The sequence below is a fragment of the Mytilus edulis genome, chromosome 1 (assembly GCF_963676685.1).
Source record: "Mytilus edulis chromosome 1, xbMytEdul2.2, whole genome shotgun sequence".
Lineage (NCBI taxonomy): Eukaryota > Metazoa > Mollusca > Bivalvia > Mytilida > Mytilidae > Mytilus > Mytilus edulis.
In genome coordinates, this window is record NC_092344.1 from 47,237,958 (window position 1) to 47,258,640 (window position 20,683).

The 20,683-nt window shown below is 32.6% G+C and overlaps 1 long non-coding RNA gene across 1 annotated transcript; it reads right to left on the bottom strand.

The window, feature by feature from the left end:
* Positions 1-5,375: 5,375 nt before the first annotated feature.
* On the bottom strand, positions 5,376-12,369 carry LOC139484060 (uncharacterized). The gene is made up of 3 exons (XR_011655107.1): positions 12,196-12,369; positions 6,906-6,952; positions 5,376-5,908 (listed from the first exon to the last, which is right to left on the bottom strand). It is a non-coding gene; the product is annotated as an uncharacterized lncRNA (long non-coding RNA).
* Positions 12,370-20,683: the final 8,314 nt, after the last annotated feature.

Consider the following 20,683-nt stretch of genomic DNA (forward strand, 5'->3'; position numbering starts at 1 on the left):
CAAGGGTCAAGTAATGTCTCTTAACATAGCTCCTCCATTTTTATAGGAAGTCAAATTTGTGATCAGATATTTTAAATTTGTTTCCATAAACTTTCCCCTTAAGTTTATATCACAGTCGTGTTGACAAATGTCAGTTCTTTGAAGTTACATAATTAATTATGTTTATATAGACGAATTTATCAAGAATAATGCATTTTTCTAAAAATGTGTGCCTGAACATTTTGATAATACTGAATAACCTGTTCTATCATAAATCTACAAAAAAGCATAGCAGAAATATTATGAAACTGATAATTCAAAACAGTTGAGATCTTTATATTCATGTAGTTACAGGAACCTTAACAGTGTCCAAGACTCAAAGGTTATGATTAAAGAAAAGTTGAAATATCATCCACCTTATATATCGAAGTAGCTGGATGGAAAAACACAAGAATCTTCTTGATAATCGCATAAAACATTGCAAAATGACTTTATACCACATCGACAACATCTTTATACTATACAACGATATCAAATAATCTAGGAAAACGGGTTTTTTTAAATTTTCACTAGCTGACAAAGCAGCCAAAACTTTTGTCGTTGTTTGACGCAAATACTACGTATTAACGTCCAGTGGCAACTATTAGATGTTTAAATATACATGTGTGTACCTAAATATTCAAAACCACGATAACAAATTGTAGTAGTTTTATATCTCAAGTTGCAAAGTACGGAAGATGAGAAAGTAGAGTTACTGAAAAGGAAGCTTCTGCTTACTAACCAAGATAAACACGGACTCAATAAGAAGCTGCTGATTACTTACCGTCCAAGATGAAAAACGACTGCATAAGATGCTGCTGATTATTTACCAAGATGAACAACGACTGAATTGGAAGCTGATGCTTACTTACCAAGATGAACAACAACTTAACTTGAAGTTGTTGCTTACTTACTAAGACGAACAACGAATAAATTGGAAGCTTCTGCTTACTTACCAAGATGAACCGTGGCAACGACTGAACTTGAAGTTGCGGCCTACGTACTAAACCGAACAACGACTGAACCGAAAGCTTCTGCTTACTTACCAAGATGAACAACGATTAAATTGGAGGCTGCTGATTACTTACCAATATAAACAACAACTGTACTTGAAGTTGCTGCTTACTTGCTAAGACGAACAACGACTGAACTGGCAGCTTCTGTTTACCTACCAAGATGAACAAATGAACTTGAAGCTGCTGCTTTCGTACCAGATGAACAACGACTGAATTGGAAGCTTCTGCTCACTTACCAAAACGAACAACAATTGAACTTGAAGCTTCTGCTCACGTACCAAGATGAACAACAACTGAACTTGAAGCTTCTGTTCACTTACCAAAATGAACAACGACTGAACTGGAAGCTGCTACTTACTAACCAGATGAACAACGACATAACTGGAAGTTACTGCTTACTAACCAAGATGAATAACGACTGAATTGGAAGCTACTGCTTACGTACCAAGATGAACGACGAGTGAATTGGACGCTTCTGTTTACTTACCAAGATAAACATCGATTGAATTGGTAGCTGCCGCTTAATTACCAAGACGAACAACAACTGAATTGGAAGCTGCTGCTTACTTACCAAGATGAACAACGACTGCACTGGAAGTTGCTGCTTACTCACAAAGATAAACAACTACTAAATTAGAGGCTGCTGATTACTTACCAAGATGAACAGCGACTGAATTGGAAGCTACTGCTTACTGACCAAGATGAACAACGACTGAATTTGAAGTTACTGCTGACATTGTTTTAAATAAACACATCCGAGCTAACCCATGATAAAAAATGTAAGGCCCGGTGCTTCTGTCGTGTTTTGGTGAATCTGGCTTCATCAACAAAGCGGATTTAGGGGGGGGGGGGCAGGGGACCGGGTCCCCCCTTTTTGGGAAAAAGTTTGGTTGCTTATATAGGGAATCACTGAAGCGTGACTGGAGCGGGTCCCCTCTTAGGCAGTCAGTGGGCCCCCACTTATGAAAATTGCCTAGATCCGCCAGTGATATTTGTTGTATTATATGCCTGTTGTTTTACTTCGTATGTTACATTCATACACCGGTTGTCGTAAGATAAAAATAGAAGTTGATTTTTTCTCAAAATCGTATTGTATTGTGAAAAGTGAAAAGTCGATCTGATTATAATAGCTTATGCTTCGATAATTATAGTTCTTGTAAGTTTTTGTCTTTAATAAGCTATAATGGACTGATGAATAAACATGTTCACGCAGTCAGGGTATTGGGAAATAAGATTTCTGTGTTTCATTATTATAGGTTATAGTTTTTGTATATATGGGTCGACTTGTGTTAACATTACAACAAGTGGTTGCTCTCGTTTCGTTTGGCGGTGTATAAGCAAATTTTACCTTTCTATATTTTGAGTTTGATAAACAATTTCGTTGATTTCATATATTTTATATCCTTGTTTAATTAGGCGTATTTTTAAAAGCTTCAATTTCCATTACCTCAATACTTCCCCCTTGATAAATCCATTGAAAACACTCTCTGTTTTTGAGCTGTGTCTGAGCAGATACTGAAATGTTTCAGTTGGTTTGATATAGGTTTTAATGTCTAGCATGCCTTTTAAAAATCTTTCTCCTTTGTATATGACAGTGTCTGGGAATATTGTTTCTTTACGGGAAAATACGTAGGTGTACTTCAAGTGCGGTACACAGTTATATTATAGCTCGTGTATTTCCTCTACATGTCTGGAATATATAATCCAGCCATCATAAATCTGGAAGTCATTATCATTTTGTATCTTTGTCGTAATTGTCATAAAATGTTTTAAAGAACAACAAACATTGTAAGTAGATATACCAAGGTGTGGTATGAGTGCCAACGAGACATCTATCCATCCAAGTCACAATTTATAAAAGTAAACCATTATAGGTCAAGGTACGGTTTTCAACACGGAGCCTTGGCTCACACCGAACAGCAAGCTATAAAGGGCCCCCAAAAATTACTAATGTAAAACCATTCAAACGGGAAACTAACGGTCTAATCTATATAAAAAAAAACAAATGAGAAACGGGAAACACATATGAACCACAGCTAACGCAGATGCTGCTGATCAATCCATATATATTTATATAGGCACGCCAAAGGTTTTACGGTAAAGTTTATTGTTGCAAATAAATTCTTTGTTCTCTTGAATATACTGTTCTTTGATGGAACTTTGAGTTCGTAATCGTTTGGATTATGATGTACGGTAATCGTTTGGATTATGATGTACGGTAATCGTTTGGATTATGATGTACGGTAATCGTTTGGATTATGATGTACGGTAATCGTTTGGATTATGATGTACGGTAATCGTTTGGATTATGATGTACGGTAATCGTTTGGATTATGATGTACGGTAATCGTTTGGATTATGATGTACGGTAATCGTTTGGATTATGATGTACGGTAATCGTTTGGATTATGATGTACGGTTAGTTCTTTCTTATAGAGATGTATGTTTCTCAGTTGATGTCACGGCTCTGTGCGATTGCATTAAGTTTTACAATTGTCCGTCCGTCCGCTAGTACGTCCTAAAGTTGGTTTCCGTTCTCTAACTTTAGTTTGACACAACCAAATGTTATGAAACTTATACACAATGCTTATTACCACATAATTCAGATCAAGTTCGAAACTGTGTGGCATCACTTTTACCGTTCTTCAGTAATGCCCCTTCAGTAACATAAACATTGCTGAATGTTCGTTTCAGTTATCTAACTTTAGTTTGCCTCAACAAAATGTTATGAAACTTATACACAATGCTTATAACCACATAACACAAATCATTTTGGAATTTTGGTGGGATCATTTGTACTGTTCTAGGGTAATGCTTCTTTATAAATGAAAATAGTTAGTTTGCCTCAACAAAATGTTATGAATGAAAGCAAACTCGTCAATGGTTTTCTGGTATAGTTTTTTTTTTAAATTGTTATTGTTGGAAGAATTTGCCGTTCTAGGACATGCGCTCATCGCGGAAAACCTGCGAAAAACTTAAAAACTAAAAAGACGAGCAACAACAATACAATGCATTAAGGTCAATATAATGCTTGTACCAAGTCAGGAATATGACAGTTGTTGTCCATTCGTTTGATGTGTTTTATCATTGTGTTTTATCATTTGATTTTGCCATTTGATTAGGTACTTTCCGTTTTAAATTTTCCTCGGAGTTCAGTATTTTTGTAATTTTACTTTTCATTACAGCAAAATGCATTGAGTGTGTAAAGGTAATACGTATGTATGGTCAGCTTGCTTGCTTGAACCGTGAAGTCATTATTTAGTTAGGCATACTATCCTCCTTTAAAAGACTAGTCCTACAGAAATCCAATATATCTGTCCATAGGACTAGCCTACTTCGAAAGGAGGGTAGTATACCTGACCTACGGTTCAGCTAACAAGCAAGCTTACCCATGATATTTCCTTTACCTACACACTCAATGCATTTTCTTGAAATGGCTCTAAAAGTGGACACATGGCCATATGCTTTAATTCTTATAACTAGTGTCAAAGATATTTCATTGCAATGCTATTGTACATGTTACTATTTTAAAATATTTACTGATCTTGGCAATTAAAGTGTGCTATCTTAAAGTTCAAAGGATCAGAAAATACAATGTACATAAAGGTGCATGTCATAAAACGAAATTAATTTTCCCTAACAATTTCAATTGGCGAAATTGTGATTTCTCTCTCTCTCTGAATATCACAAAATGGTTATGGTAACCCGAAAATCGAACAACAAGTGAAACTGTCTCAGTAGTAGAACTGAACCATCTTTTACATTCAAGTTCACGATATGGACACGGTTATGGACAAAGTAATAAAGCAACATTTTGCTATTAATCAGCTACACTGTAAAAAGCGTGCTTAGAATTTAAACACTTGTGATATATGTTTAGATCTAAACGTGTTTAGGATTGTGTTTAATTTATAAACACATTTTTCAGTAGGCACATAATATTTAAACATGACGTGAATTGTAAACACGTTTAAAAATGAAAGTGTATAGAAATTAAACACATTTTTCTAAGCTAAACACGATTCTAAATACAATCCTAAACACATTGTATCGAGACACGTTTAGATCTAAACATGTCAAAAAAAGTGCACAAAAGATGTGCTTAGAATTGTGTTTAGGATCTAAACATCATTTTTGCAGTGTATCTGAAAAGAATTGCGCATATTGACCAAGTTCCTCCTGTAACGCATTTTGGTAGTGTTTTCGAAGTATATTCATAAGATTATAGACCTATTTGCATATCAATATGCTTTTCTGTTCTAAAAATAGAAAGACGCAATCAGGAAAAAGAAGTCATCATAAATAAAACAAATACACTTATCGTAATTGCTTGACAAATACTTCTTTCTACAAAATATCTTTATTTTTACAACTAATTAGAAACAAATTATGTCTATGGAACGGAAAATGTAGATGTGTTGTGTCTAAATTCACACCAACGGTCTAAAATACTAGTAATATTAACTCCGCATGTCTTTCCTTCTAATATATTATGCATATCGCCATCGGCTTCCGATTTCAGTGGCACACTTTCGGTTTTAGTTTTCGTCACATGCGCAGGAGTTAAACTTTCGATATGATCTTGCATCCTTTCACTCATCTGTACGCTCTTAGTAAATAATGGTTGTTGTTGATTTGGTACGCGCCTTTTGTGGTCTGCTCTTACAGTTATAGCCAGGAAGAGACACATCAGAGTCATCATAAAAAATGTAGTTATCGTTCCGAAAAAGCTTAAAGTTGACATTTGTCTCTCTACTCTCAATAATTCAGTTCTATTTGAGCATTTTCGCAGTAATCGTAGTCTTAAGTACCATAGAAGGAACCCAGCAACCGGATTTACAATGGTAAACAGAACTATCAGTTTATGTTTTGACCTAAAACTCATAAAAGATAAACAATCATCACGTGATAATAAATAATGCGTACCAGGAATACTGCTGTAAACCAACTTATTTTAGCGGATAATTTATTTCGCGTTTTTGTCCTATTTAGTCTTCTTCGCGGCTTTTCAATTTCTCGATTTTCTAATTTAATGGATGTAGTTTAACTAGGAAAGATCCAAGTTTTACACATTCGCGACGATCTATATTCGCATTATTTTTCTACTAGCGAAAGTCGCGACATAAGTTGGTTTACAGTAACACAAAATACAATTTATTACTTGCTTTTTTCATGTTCTATTTTGAATTAAATGCAAGATCAAATATGTTTCGATATACACTCCTTCATTGGCTTATGATGCTTGAGTTGATTGTAGTTGATCGTAAATTTGCTTAGTCAAATGTTTCACTGGTTATATTCGTTCAAATCGACGTTATTACTGATTATGACGTTATCTACAAAAAAACATTGAATCGAAATGTTAGAGGCAAGAGCATCTAAGGTAAATGCATGGCCTACGTAGGCGACCATCGAAGGACTACATAACACAAAACTCAAGGACTTTACCAGTAAAGGACAAGACTGATAACAGTGTTTGGCCATCGATTTTGTTTTCCCTATTTCCAAATTTAGATTAAAAAGTATAACAAAAATATCGGTAAATCCAAAAAGGGAATATCCATAAAAACTGATAAAAATTGGATTATATTATGATTATACAGTCTAATGAAATACAATAACCGAATGGGTCCCTCGTTAATTTTTATATATATCCATTTTTTTTTTAGAAAGACCTAAAAAAGAAAAATCCCAAAGAAAACGGATAATTCCCTCTTATTTTGTAGACAGTTTTCCCATTATATTATCAGTTAACAACCGGTTTTGCATATCCTCACTGGCTGTAAGATTCGGTTGCATGAAAGTTCAGCATCGCACGGGAATGATGCGACACTGCCAACAAACTTATTAGTCACATTTATCTCAAATTACCTGTATTTATGCAGAGGTACACGTGCCATCTCATCCCGGTGCATTCTCTAAAATAAACCAAAATCAGTAAATTAATGATAATTGGTTGGTTTATGCATAATTTCACATTTGAATAAGATGCCCTTTATAGTTTTGATTATTCACTTTGTGGTATGTTCAATGTAAAGGTTGAAATGGCAACGGCTTTAACAATATAAAAATACAAAAGAGAGGATACATATACAGAAGGGACACGAAAGATACCAGAGAGGCTAATTAAATATACCAAAGGGACACGAAAGATATCAAAGAGAGGCTAAAGATACCAGAGGGACACAAAAGATACCAAAAAGGAACACGAAAGATATCAAGGAGACAAGAAAAATACCAAAAAGAGGCTTTAAATACAAGATGGACACAAAGATACCAAAAAAAAAAAAAGGGACACGAAAGATATCAAAGAGACACGAAAATTACCAAAAAGAGGATAAAGATACAAGAGGACACGCCGAAAGATACCAAAAAGGGACACGAAAGTTATCAATGGGACACGAAAGATACCAAAGAGAGGCTAAAGGTTCCAGAGGGACACAAAAGGTACTAAAAAGGGAAACGAGATAGCAAAGGGATACGAAATTGGCAACTCAATTTAATGGTCATATTATCTTATGGTTTTCAAACTATTTTTTTCACGTACCTGCACATGTTCTCTCTTTTAAATTTGAAAAAAAATATCCAGATATGGTTTTAACGGTTTAAAAGCGTATCTTTCAAGAAAAAGATATTTTGCGAATCATTGACATCGAGATGTTGGAAAGTCAACAAAGTCACTGAAAGAGTGGAGATATTGGTAAAGTTGATGTGTTTTTTTAGTTACCATGTTTTTTTTAATTTAAAAAAATCTATAATTTAAAAGACAATAACAGAAGATTCACGATTCAGTACAATAATAGCTGAGATAAGGATAGAATTATTATCCATCGAATATAGCATACCGTCAACCTCGGCTACTGAGTAGCGTTGTAATGCTTAAAATAAAGATACCAAAAATATGAAACCAAATAAACTGATATGATTTTTGTTTTTATCTTAATGATAAATCCCAAGATGATAATCGTAAATATGATGCTAAATTAAAGACATACAGTTGATATATTTTTCAAAACATAAAATAAATAGATATAAAAACAAATGCATGTTTAAACCCTATCTTCTAAATTCTTCATTTTAAAATCAGGAGGATGGTGCAAAATTAGACAGCTACCCAACAATCAAATCAAACAGAGTCAAACTGAGGCATATTTAAGCAACTACTAGTATATGTTAAAAGGTCACTGGTCAGCCTTCAAAAATGAGTAAAATAAATATCGTTTTTTTCAGATAAAAGGCACCGACATGACAAAATAAGATACAATTCAAACAAACAAAAACAACAATGACCTGAGCTATAAAAAAAAAACAAATATATTAGGGCTCTTCACGGTTAGTTCGGCCATATTGGATAGGGGGCAGATCTTTTTGAAAGAGGTGGAAATGGTATGAAAGTATTGGAAATCCAATGCATGTTTCTAAGCAACTGTTCTGTTTTAATGATGTTTTCCCGTATTTTTCACACCATCTTTACCTCCATCATGAAAATCTGACACCTATCCAATATGGCCGAATTAACCTTGAAAAGCCCTATTGACAACAACCAACGACAATTTGTTGATTTAAAATTGTATGATTTTTTTAAAGATGTACCGATGGTGTACAACGATAAAAGAGAGGCTAAAGATATCAAAAGGGACATTCAAATTGATAAGTCTAGAATAAACTGACAAAGCCATGGCACGAAATGGAACATATACATTGATAAGTTTAGAATAAACTTACAAAGCCATGGCACGAAATGGAACACATACATTGATAAGCCAAGAATAAACTGACAAAGCCATGGCACGAAATGGAACATATACATTGATAAGTCTAAAATAAACTGACAAAGCCATGGCACGAAATGGAACATATACATTAATAAGTCTAGAATAAACTGACAAAGCCATGGCACGAAATGGAACATATACATTGATAAGTCTAGAATAAACTGACAAAGCCATGGCACGAAATGGAACATATACATTGATAAGTCTAGAATAAACTGACAAAGCCATGGCACGAAATGGAACATATACATTGATAAGTCTAGAATGAACTGACAAAGCCATGACACGAAATGGAACATATACATTGATAAGTCTAGAATTACCTAACAAAGCCATGGCACGAAATAGAACATACACATTGATAAGTCTAGAATAAACTGACAAAGCCATGGCACGAAATGGAACATATACATTGATAAGTCTAGAATAAACTGACAAAGCCATGGCACGAAATGGAACATATACATTGATAAGTCTAGAATAAAATGACAAAGTCATTGCATGAAATAGAACTTATACATTGATAAGTCAAGAATAAACTGACAAAGCCATGGTACGAAATGGAACACATACATTGATAAGTCTAGAATAAACTGACAAAGCCATGGCACGAAATGGAACATATACATTGATAAGTCTAGAATAAACTGACAAAGCAATGGCACGAAATGGAACATATACATTGACAAGTCAAGAATCAACTGACAACGCCAAGGCACGAAATGGAACATATACATTGACAAGTCTAGAATAAACTGACAACGTCATGGTACGAAATGGAACATATACATTGACAAGTCTAGAATAAACTGATAACGCCATGCCACGAAATGGAACATATACATTGATAAGTCTAGAATAAACTGACAAAGCCATGACACGAAATGGAACATATACATTGATCAGTCTAGATTAAACTGACAACGCCATGGCACGAACATTTACATTGATAAGTCTAGAATAAACTGACAAAGCCATGGCACGAAATGGAACATATACATTGATATGTCTAGAATAAACTTACAACGCCATGGCACGAAATGGAACATATACATTGATAATTCAAGAATAAACTAACAACGCCATGGCACGAAATGGAACATATACATTGACAAGTCTAGAATAAACTGACAAAGCCATGGCACGAAATGAAACATATACATTGACAAGTCTTGAATAAACTGACAACGCCATGCCACGAAATGGAACATATACATTGATAAATCTAGATTAAACTGACAACGCCATGGCACAAAATGGAACATTTACATTGATAAGTCTAGAATAAACTGACAAAGCCATGGCACGAAATGGAACATATACATTGATATGTCTAGAATAAACTAACAACGCCATGGCACGAAATGGAACATATACATTGATAATTCAAGAATACACTAACAACGCCATGGCACGAAATGGAACATATACATTGACAAGTCTAGAATAAACTGACAAAGCCATGGCACGAAATGAAACATATACATTGACAAGTCTAGAATAAACTGACAAAGCCATGGCACGAAATAGAACCTATACATTGATAAGTCTTATATTAACTGACAAAGCCATGGCACGAAATGGAACATATACATTGATAAGTCTAATATTAACTGACAACGTCATGGCACGAAATGGAACATATACATTGACAAGTCTAGAAAAAACTGACAACGCCATGGCACGAAATGGAACATATACATTGATAAGTCTAGAATAAACTGACAAAGCCATGGCACGAAATGGAACATATACATTGGTAAGTCTAGAATAAACTGACAACGCCATGGCACGAAACGGAACATATACATTGATAAGTCTAATATTAACTGACAAAGCCATGGCACGAAATGAAATATATACATTGATAAGTCTAATATTAACTGACAAAGCCATGGCACGAAATGGAACATATACATTGATAAGTCAAGAATAAACTAACAACGCCATGGAACGAAATGGAACATAAACATTGACAAGTCAAGAATAAACTGACAACGCCATGGCAAAAAAAGAAACAGACTAAACAGTATACAAAACACAATAAATAAAAAATAAAAACTGAGCAACACGAACTCCACTAAAACCCAGGAATGGTTTCAGGTGCCTACGAAATGTAAGCAGATCCTGTTCCACATGTGCCACATATGACACCCATCGTGTTCCTTGTAAATACAAACACTGCAATAATATAAAGAAACACAAACTAGCATCTTCGCTAGCCAAGGGTTACGATCAACTTCATTCTTCTCCACAGTGGATCGTTACCCTTGGCTAGCGAAGATGACAAACTAGATGACATGTTGGGTGACTTCTAATGGGATTTACAGTGATCCGGCCTATAACCAATATAATAGTTACAAAATGTCTTCGATTGATTATTTTGGTTCAAGATAAAAAATAAAAAATAAAAAAAAAACTGATTCTAAAACAAAGAAAATAACACTTTGTAAATTTCATGCGTCTAACGTGCTTCTCTGGATTAATCTTCACCAGGAAACGCTCAAAGCGTTACTATACACTGTATGATAATGAAAATCGACTATAGAATTCGGATAAAAATAAAAACAATTCATAAGAACATACTTTATGTTGAAGTTCTTTTTAAAAATTAATCAATTTGCCGCTCTTTTATTCACATAGGAAAGCATTTAACAAGTAATATTATTATCAATAAAGTAATTCAAATAAATTGTTTTTGTCAGATTTTCAAACCTTAAGACGCGTTATTATGTATCTTAAATCTAATAATCACTCGGGACTATAATGAAAAAAATTCAAATAAGAGAAAAGGAAAAGGGAAAAGGAAACTCTATAATAAGAAAATGCCTGTCATAAGTCAGGAATATGACAGTTGTTACCATTCGTTTGATGTGTTTGAGCTTTTGATTTTGCCATTTGATTAGGGACTTTCCGTTTTGAATTTCCGTCGGAGTTAGTATTTTTGTGATTTTACTCTTTATGTACAACATTAAACACTTCAATACCACCTTATCATAAAATAAAAAAATACACTGCAAGACGTGGCAGATAATAGTCCTAAAGCTAAAATTGACGATAAAAGTCTACCGGATTGAATCATAACTTATGAAACCATAAAACATAAGAGTGAACATTTATTCAAAACATTCGAAGATTTGAAATCCTAAAATTAATAGAATATAAGACAAAAATCAAATGGTCAACATTTTGAATATCTATATAAGCGGGAATTATTTGAAATATTCCTGAATCATAACAAATTATTTAATGTTTGCTAGTTTTGCAAATAAGCTGTTTGTTTTTTTGTTTTTTTTATTTTCATTTCAAATATTTTCAAAAATAACTCGGTACACATAGACCGAAAACATGAACTATTAAGGATTGCTTTAGCGATGAGATCTTACCTTGTACGTATGAAATATGTATACAAAACCAAAATAATCAGTTATTTCACTCTGTCCATTAATTTATCGTTGAATTTTGGAATTTCCGTGAAAATGCATTGCTGGTATGGTACAGTTGTACTTTCGGACTGAGCAAGTTTTGCACGTGTTAGTGCAATTATGATATTTAAAACTATAACAAAATTGTCAAAACAAAGCTTGTTATATGACAGATTCATTGACAGAACAATTGTCAAACGATGGCATCAAACTCTATTGAACCTTGACCCTTGTATTTTTAGTGTTATATATCATCGGTGTGTGAACAACTTTCAATGAACAAAGGCTTCAACTTGGTGGGAGGAAGATCATGTTTTGGTTTACTAGGTACAGGTTTATATGGTAAATGATAAATCATTTCGGAGTAGCATGGCAATGAACAAAAAAACAAAAAAAACGAACAAACAAAAAAACAAACAAACAAAAGAAAGAAAGAAAGAAAGAAAGAAAGAAAGAACAAAAAAATATTACATTATCTTGTTGTCAAGCAAACATTTCAAATATTTCAATTAAATTTTTATTCGATTAATTTTTAATATATATAACTGTTTAATTCATCAACCATATTATTGAATTTCCACATTGCTGGTGCAAGAAAATAATTCCGTTCTTTCATTTAACTATTTTCTAAATAAACTTGATTAGAATGTCTAAATTTGCAAAAATTGGAGGGCGATACTGAAAAATTATAACATATTATAATATCCTGTTTTCAAAGGTGAAATCGTTGAAAATTTTCAGGAATTGCTGTTTCAGTATCAGGATAAATGCTTTAAAACTTATATTTTTTCCATCCTTTTATTATTATTTTTTTTTAAATTATACTGGTATGTCCCAGTTTAGGACAATCTTTTAAAAACGACTGATTTGAAGTTTGGTAATACAAAGTTTCTCTTTTTACAAATTATGTAAAGACACCCCGAGTATAATATAAGGCGTCATCCTCTGCATGGTCGATTGCGCGGGCATCACAAGTGCGTAAACAAGACATGATAACAAAGACACCGCACTGAAGTATACAGTGCAGGAAATGTAATTGCTATAAACTTCTCGCTGTCACAGTTGGCATATTAAGATAAATTTTAAACATTTTTCGTATTTTATCTATTTTTTATATTTTAAAAGAAAAGTTCTTTTTACCTTTTTTGACATGTTTCGACGTATGAGTTTTTTTTATCTAGTTCCATTCTTTTACAATCAATCAAGCAACAATTCAGTAATGTTTCATACCAGTTCTTTCTGAACAAGTTTTTGGTATTTCGTCGTTTCTGATGTCCGTCCGTCTATTCTATTACTTCGATCCCCTATTTTGGATGTAAGTCCTTGATAAATGTTGACACCATTTGTAGATCAAGATGCGTATTACCATTAAATCTTTCCGCAAGTAAACAAGAAAAAATGAACTGGGTAGACTATAGCTTAATACAGCCAAGGTTCATAAGAGTCAACATTAGACAGTTCATTTATTCCAGATATATTTGATGAGGATTGCTTTCCAGTTAAACTAAATAATACAAAACTTAATTGTCTGATGTATGCAGATGATCTAATTTTGCTTTCTGAAGCTCCTAGGGGTCTACAAGAATGTCTTGATAAACTACAGATCTATTGCAATAATTGGGGACTGGAAGTTAATATTACTAAATCCAAAGTCATGATTTTTAGCAATTCTGGTAGACTACTTTCTACTCAATTTTATTTAAATAATACCCCCTAACGAACACAAAAAATATACCTACTTGGGTGTCAAATTTAGTATTAATGGCAAAACAGATGCCCAACAGGAAATGTATAATAAAGGGCTAAAGGCCTTATTTAAACTAAAAAAATGTTTCTCAGGTCATAAACCAAAAATAAAAACTCTACTTCAAATTTTTAGTGGTTTAGATATTAAATCACAATTTGCTTGGCTAATGTCCTCTGAAGACATTTTTATACTCCAGAAACTCAGAGAATTATTGGAAAATTTATCCTCATATAGGAAAGTTTCCTTAAATGATATATAGATATAGTAATGCCCAGTGACCCCCCTTTTTTAACCTAGTTATATCATTAAACACTGTGCTTGTTGTATTCTTCTACTTGTCTTAATAAAAAAATTTTTTTATAACATTGTGTCTTAATCATATTGAATCACCTGTAATCATTTGTATGTAATTAATATTGATTGTTCTGCTCCTTGTGGGCGCTTTGATTAGCAATAAAATATATTTGAATTTGAATTTGTTCAAGAATGAATGCATCATATTTCGTTGATTATTCTTGTGTGGTTCACACACTACAAATGTGTTCTTGTAATAGCAATTAGATACCGACTATTTTTCTTGTGTTTGGGAGTTGATTGTCCTTAAGGATATATTTTTGTATTACTTAAAATAAAAACAAAATATTGTTTTTCAATAACATACAGAATCAAAAATTTGTTTTGTAATTATTTTCCCTCTAATTTTCAAAGAAAACAAACTCTTAGTGTTACTTCCTTTCTGAAAAAAAATGTTTTCAAGAAAATTAGAAAAAAAAATCCTTAACAAATGATTAATAGTCAGTTCCCTATCGACTTTTTTTGCCCATTCACATTGAAACTTTTTTCAAATCGAAAGAATCAATAAAATATTTTTCTTTTAAATTATTTCTGTCTTTTTTTTATTAAGAATTGGAGCCGGAATTAAGCAACCTCCTACCAACCAGTTAATTATTTGATAAACTGTAGACTATGATAGAGTTTAAATTCCAATTATTATCAGATTGCATATTTACTAGTGAAATATCAGCTATTAAAGCTACCGAAATCATTTACAAATAAGGTTGATGGGTCAACATCAACAATTAAATCAAATGACACTATATAAAAAAGAGAAATGTCAGAGGTTAAAATACTTTACTGAGAATCAAACATATTTATGCAAATATTTTTGTGTACTTTGCATCATACAGAACTTTGGTTTTTGTATACATACATCTGAAAATATCTTTTCTAAAAATACGTCAATCTCCTATGGTTCCTTTGCTTTTAATAACAATCGTTTGGCCTTTGTTAGTCTTGTATGTTTGAATAATTGTAGTTCATTTATATGTTTCGGAGTTTAGTGTAAGGTCCATTTTCACTGAACTAGTACACATCTTTGTTTTGGGGCCAGCTGAAGCCCGCCTCCTGGTGAATATTTTTTGTTCTTTGTGCTAAAGAACCGTTGGTGGCCTTGAGCTATTTTCTTCTCTTTGGTCGGGATGTTGTCTCTCTGACATTTCCCCAAATTTTAGTTTATCCTTACTAGCGTTTTATGTAATTTTCCATCAACACATTTGATTTCGTGCAAACATATAAAAAAACACATGATCTGCGCATGACGACATCGAAGTCATACATAAACTGTGCAACAACACAAAGGAATCGTGTGTTGTAATCAGAAAAAAAAAAGAAATATCGTTTGAAAAAATAATTAAATCTTCGTTGATTATCCTTGCGTCCTTCAGTTAGATACCGACTACTCATCATCATAACAACTAGAATCGTGTGACTTGGATTTCTATGTTTATTTTCAGAATTGCGTTGTCAAGTACATAAATTACGAATGTTGAACTAGATGTTTCAAAATTTGAGGTCAAATGTTAAGGGTTAGGCCATTTAAGTGATGCTTTGTTGTTTGAAAGTTTTGGTTGGTTTTTGGTGCAATTTTCTTTTCAATAATATTTATACGTTGAACTTGTGGTTACTCGGTGTATAGATATGTTGTTGGTTTACCTCATCCCTTATTTCGGCATTTGAAACGGAAATATTGACTTTAATTCGAATCGGCTGACTGAAAATTAATTTGAAACCATTTCTAAGCACAGAAATTATCAGAAAAAGATTTTTTTTCGAAAATATTGTAGCATATAAAATGGAATGAAAACATTCATATATATGCTGAATTCTTTTGCAAATGAACATTTAAGAGTGTTTTGAGGGACTTCTGCATTTATATTCAAAACGAAATTATTTTTACGTCTGATGATCGATAGGTGTTTTATACGGGGCGCCGAATGGGACTCTTGTGATTTTGTATTCGAAATTCAATTTTGTACGGACAAAAGTGAGTTTTGTTCAACAAAAATGTGTTCAGTTTAACAAAATTTGTAACATACCACAAATTTAAAATTTTGTCATACAAAATTATCTTTCAGTGGACAAAAGTAACTTTTGTCATGACAAAATTCATTTTTGTAACACAGACTTTACTTTTGTTAGCTAATTTGAAAATTGGGCGACAAAAGCAAATTTGTTTAGTATGGATTCTGTGAACTAATTTGCATACAAAATCGACTTTTGTGTGATAAAATTGACTTTTGTGAGACAAAAGTCACAAAATTGACTTTTGTGAGACAAAAGTCACAAAATTGACTTTAGTGAGACAAAATTGACTTTTGTGACACAAAACTCAATTTTGTGAGACAAAATTCAATTTTGTCTCACAAAAGTCAATTTTGTCTCACAAAGGTCAATTTTGTCTCACAAATGTCAAGACAAAAATGATTTTGTTATGACAGAATTGAATTTTGTACAAAACCACAAGAGTCCTATTCGGCGCCCCGTAGTTTTACGCCACATTCAGTACTTTTGTGCTATTTCGTTGCGGTCAGCCTTTATTTGTGGAGGATCCGGAGTGCCTGGAAAAAAACACTTACCTTCGGCAGGAAAAATGACAATTGAAGTCAATTAAGATTAAGCTACCTATGCACCTGCCAAGAGCAGGAATAATGCCTGTTGAAGAAATAGTCATACATAAAATTGAAAATAGAAAGGAGAAGATGTCGAAGAGACAACAACCCGACCAAAGACCAGCCACCGTCGATTTAAACAGAATGACGCAGTCTCGTTCAAAGGTTGTTGGTACAACTAGGACTAGTTGATACTAACATTTTTGTTAAATTAGACACTCATTTTGATAAAACGTTACAACCCTGCAATAGAAGAACAGATTCCAATTCAAAATCTCGCCATTCAGGAGATGTTTGAAATGAAATTGAATGGACTAGCTTAGGATTTATCTCTTAGCGAGCTTTTTAATTTGACGAATTATCCCGAGTTAACACACACGAAATACCAGTTTATCAACATTAGTACCATTTTAGTAATAATTACCGCGCATTGATTTTTATTTTTCGACAACCCCCCCCCCCTTTCCAAAAAAAAAAAATCAAAACAAAAATCAATCAAATGGTCGTCGCCTCAGTAAAGTGGGAATGTATATTTATTGTTGTAACCGCAATTCCTCCTCATACAGAGAAATGAATGTTAAGGTACTGAAATGAGAGGTTGAAATACATCTATAGGATGTCTACGTCACAATTTTCCGTATCAAATTAAATGGAAATATACATTATTTACATTTGAACGCATGTAATCAGAAACATTAATTTTTCATAATAATTAAATGAAAATTTGTTCACTTAAAAAGCAATTTATAAAATATCAAATGAAAATTTAGTTGGAATTATTAAAATTAATCCTTACCTGTTGGTCTCATGCAAGACGTTATTCAAACCAGGTGTTTGAATTAATAAGCCTTTGTAAAATAAATATTGATTGTGCTGCTAAAAATCCAGAAATTTCAGAAAAATGTTAAATTTATAGCTTTAACAATGACAATTGTCTTTGTTGCATATATAGTTTACATCATCTAGTTTCTGTGTTCAGCCTTTCCTATTTTTATATAAGCTAAAAGATGCTTTTAGTTTACACAAAAGTTTTAATGAAACTCAAAGAACAAAAGAACAGAGGGAAGTTCTGTTAAATGCCAAAGTTGAAATCTCTTTCAACAGTTCTATTAAATGTCAATAATACAGTAGTTTTGTACACACAATTGATAGTATTTGTACATGAACTGTCACTCTATATGTCTAACTATATTTTGAAGGTAATGCTTCTAGATTTAAATGTTCCATTTTTTTTTTATACCAGTTCATATTTCGAAGCTTAAGTTTACAGTGTTTTCTGATGTTTACACGTGCGTATTTCCTGTCTTCGTATTGGCCATCGTCATTTTGGGACTATACTTATCACACTGTTTTTTAGTACTGTTCGTTATTTCGTTTGTCATTCATACCGGTATATGAATGAATTTTAAGTTTACATCATTTTTAAATGGATTGGACTGAATCGACATAGTTGCTTTCGCCATCTTAGTTTTGGTAAACTTTGCTTATGTTATGGTATACACATTTAGTTGTATAGAACACTGTCCAGATTTAGTATATAGTTAAAGAACACCTTAGGGTATTACCATTGCTAAAACAAAATTCCAAATATATATACCCGGGATTCGAACCCATGCTACTGTGATATCGTGACACCAAATCGCCTGCACTGCAGCCGTCCCGCTAGACCACACGACCATATATATATATATCAGTTAATCAAGCATTTTACTAAATGCGACTTAAAAATTTCATTTAAATTGCCTTTGTTATTCTAGTATCATTTTTTAATTTTAGTTTCTTGTGTTTAATTCGGAGTTTAGTATGACGTCCATTATCACTGAACTAGTATACATATTTGAGTAGGGGCCAGCTGAAGGACACCTCAAAGAAGCCTCAAAAGCTATATTTTGTATTAGAAAACTGTTATTTTTTGAAGATATGAATGTATGACCTCACATAAAGCTGTTTGATGATTGTGTTAAACCTAAACTTCTTTATTGTAGTGAAGTTGGGTCTCTTTATATGATAAAAGATATTACAAATCTAGAGTCAAAATATTGGTCATTGGCTACCATTAAAGTTCAGATTAAATTTGCAAAAACTTTAATTGGAATAAATAAAACAGCTGTCAATTTAGCAGTACTAGCTGTACTTGGTATGTATCTAGTTTTTATAGAAGCTTTAAAACTGTCAATTGGCTTCTGGTTGCATGTAATATAATCTGATAACAATTGTTACTTAAAGATGTATATAGTTCAAACCTGCAATTAACCAATGGGTTTTCTAAAAAGATTGAACAGTTACTTGCTACATTAAATTTTTCACATGTTTGGAAAAATCATGATACTATTTCAAAAAGGCGTTTATTATATACACTTCATACGAAACTTAATGATAGATATCTTAATTATTGGAGAGAAAATACTGATATTTTGTAATCATAAATTAGTACACGGTAATAAGCTGAGAACATATAGACAGATTAAAGAAAATTATAATTTGGTTCAACCTATTTATTGTTAAATATTGACAGAAAAGTAATAGGACATTTTGCCAAAATTTGCATTAGTAATAGTGTTCTCAGAATTGAACAAGGGCGTCACGCTAAAACTACTACATAGAAGAAAGAATTTGTCCTTTGTGTCTCTTAGAAGTAGAAGATGAATTTAATTTCACTTTAGAATATAAACAAAACTAAATATAATTAGAGAACAATTGTTTTCCTAAATTAGTGAAATAGTTCCCTCTTTTTTAAATATGACTTATGAAGCAAGATTTAAATTTTTGTAGACGTGTGGTGAGACTGATATGATTAGAATTATTATTAAATTCATAAGCGACATGTACAATTCTAGAAATTCTTTATTGAGTACTAAATAACTTTGTGGTACCACCTCCTCATATAAATATATATATATTTAAACTTATCTTACCGAATAATTCAGTCGTTATATTCCGCTTACTACAGTAACATCGCAAGTATAAAGAGAGATCGATTACGGGGAGGGACTGAATTATTCGGGTTATCTTACCTCCAATAGATTTAGTGGGGATATGATTGGTTAATGGACTACACGTGGTGACTATGTATATTTGATATAGGGTGTCAAATGGTTAGTTACCACATTAGGTTAGCAACCATATGGGGTTAGTAAGGAGTTATAGGCGAGCGCCAAATCAAGGATTCGGAGGTTTTTAATGCACCTACCTAACACACGGCTATATGATATATCATTTGAAAGGTCTTTTATCGTACATTCAGAATTGCCTGGTCGTCAAATTGGGAAATGGTCACATTTTTCTAAAAACGGCAAAAAGGGGAAAAAAAATAAAAGTCATAATTTGACGATGTTGTTCGAAAAATGCAGTTTAAAAACAAATTCATCTGCAATATTATTTGAAAGATATCATTTGATATACTATAGTCTATCTAATTTTTGTTTCTGAAATTTTTTTTTACAAAAAAGAGTTTTAAAGGAAAATTTCTCGTATTTTTGTGAAAATCATAGTTTTTACGGGTTTTGACAAAAAACGCTCGGTAATATTTAATTTTGCATCGAAAACACACAGATTCTTTTGGTTTTATATTAATAACATATATAACTTGTTTTTTAAGTTCTAATGTTTCGCCTAGCATGTTTTTTTATACCGATAAAACTATATTAAAACATTCCGTAAAACTGCTTCAAAGCGCATATTTACCAGTTTTACAGCACAGTTAAAAATATATGTTATTTTGGTCTCCTGTTAGTTCGACAGTTATAAATACATT